This window comes from Cibotium barometz, chromosome 17, assembly GCF_041138505.1.
Source record: "Cibotium barometz isolate CiBa-2024 chromosome 17, ASM4113850v1, whole genome shotgun sequence".
In the NCBI taxonomy this organism is placed as follows: Eukaryota; Viridiplantae; Streptophyta; class Polypodiopsida; order Cyatheales; family Cibotiaceae; genus Cibotium; species Cibotium barometz.
Genome location: NC_141062.1, coordinates 56,504,975 through 56,507,610, shown reverse-complemented (window position 1 = coordinate 56,507,610; position 2,636 = coordinate 56,504,975).

Below are 2,636 nucleotides of genomic sequence, written 5' to 3'. Positions count from 1 at the left end.
CATCCTTTCCAATACCTACTCTGGGTTCTTCACAGGAGGTGACTTTCGTGTTGATTGTTGGGAGGAGGAAACTGAGTGCATCGATGCATCGAGCTTCTAGACTCCCCATTTTTCTACAATGCTCTAGACATCTCGGTGGGTGATCTTCCTTGCCTATAGTTTCGTTGACCCCCCAGTGCAGTTATCTTTACCTCATCCCCGTCGAGCTCGTCGCATAGTTTGAGGTCTAGACAACCTCTTGGTTGATCTCTGCATCTACTCCACCTACCTCACCGACTACATCTTTGAGCTCTCTAGTGATCGCCATCTCTAACAGAGGGATTGCACTCGCCATGCTGCAGACACCATCTGAGGTCTTCAGACTCAAGTGTCCACATTTGAGTAGTGCCTACAGAAGTAGAGTCACAGCTCACCAACCTTCATTCCCCATCTTCCCATAGCACTGAGGAGGTGGTGACATTACGTGATCTGGTGGAGCAGTAGACTTGGGACTTGAGCCCAAGCAACCGACCTGGATGCCCTCTCAGAGTCCCTTTTCTCTCTCTAGCACCTACATCTGCTAGAGCACCTAGTGTGCAGCACTTAGAACCCTCCACTATCATGAGGAACATTTTTAATTTTATGCTCTCATTGTATATATCATCTTTTATGATGTCAGTACTTTTAATTTTGCACCATCTTTCATAGTGCATAATGCATCTTTTCATGTATCTCCCTATATGTAATAGTCTTTAACTACAAAATGTTTCATATCTTCCTTACCAAGGATAGTGAGCACTCTAGTGGTGGGTGACTTGTAACCACCAAGGGTGTCCACACTAGATGGACCACCGTAATAGTGTCACACTATCACACCACCACACCACCAACCGTGGGTCAATCTAGAGGTTCCATCCCGGAGCATTCGGTGGACCATCCGTGGACCATCCAGAAGCAAAGACCACCAAACGGATATACAAGAGAGGTGCACACACTGGGATTGAAGGCACTGCTCTAACACTCCAATGGGCATCTCCTAGTAGAGATAATAGAATCTACCAAAGGCTGCCACTTTGAGGGCATCTACCAAAGATAGGAGATGCCACCCTACTCCATCGACTCCACCACATATTGCATGAATGCTTATATGGTCCCTCAACTCATCCTTCATTGTTCGTTCTTCATCCTTCGCCTTCATGCTACATCCTTCATACTACATTGTAGCCTTAGCCTGGGTGCTATAGTCACTTATCATCAACTTGAGTTGTGTGTCATCCTCTTCACTGTGACCTCTATTGAGTGTGCACAATAAACAGTTAAGGACATATAAACAATGAAGAACATGTAACACTATTTTGGAGTAGTGCAAGTGGTTTCCAACCTTCTTGTTCCTCTTGCAATCTTGTTGCTTGTGTTGTGTTCCACTCCATTTTGTCTATTTGTATGTGCTGTGAGATGCACTATGACCTGTACTGAGTGCACATAGTAAGTAGTGAAGGACATGTAATACTGTTTCGGAGTAATGCAAACCTTCTTGTTTCTCTTGCAATGTTGTTGCTTGTGTTGTATTCCAATCCATTTTGTCTATTCGTATGTGTGCTGTGAGCTGCGCTGTGAGCATTGAGGACTTCGGACATACTGTCCAGAGAAGAGCCACCACTTAGTGTACTGGGAAACTAACCTTGCTATATAGGTACACTAAAATTTCAGAATTTAGCTAACATGTAGCTAAACTAAATGCCCATGAACAAGAGGAAGAAATGAGATTGAATTCCATAGATTACCTTCAATGTTGGGAAAATCCTCTTTTATACAAAAACCCCATAGGCATTACAATCCTCTCACGTGGGATAAAACACACACACCTCGTCATTTCTTCCTCTTGTTCATGGGCATTTAGTTTAGCTACATAGCCCTGAGAGGACATAAGGTAAAAAAGAGAATTCGACATCCTAGAGCCAACTCAAGAATAAAGGGAGGAGCAAGAGCTTAGCTCCATGAACAGGTCAGAGGATAATCTTATGAATAGAATGTTTAAAACAACGTAAGAGGTGTATACTCCTAGATCCAAAAATGCGATTGAACGTTTCACACTCTTGGGTGGCCAAAGTTAAAAGTCTGGTCCTCGGGCTCATTTGGCCACTCTAGCTAGCACTCTCAACCTAGGATCCCATGGTGCGTCTTTAATAAAAAAGTAGTGAGCACACACGTGAAATATGCAATACATGGTTTTTTAGTGAATTTCGGCCATTCTGATGCTTGTGGCCCCAAATAAGTAAAAATAAGACGGTGGCCGACATTGAAGCCATAGAGGTCTTCAACAAGGGTTAACATACCCCCCCTTCCTAATGCAGATTTCATCCTTGGAATATGTCGATGAAGATGCATCGAGGCTATATGATGGATGTATGTTGGTGTTAAAAATGTCAGAGGCCTTGTAAGGTTTGCAAGGTAACATGGTATAACGAGTAAGGTGTTCCTATGGATGAGTCATATCTCATAGCACCTAAAATAAGTTTTATCATACTAGCATAAGTAGGATGCTACAGACAACAGCGACACTCATAGCTAAGACATGGTGCAAGGGGATGAAACTGTAGGTAAATCATATCCACAAAGGTGGCTCCACAACATCGCTCCCCTGGTGGTACATAAAA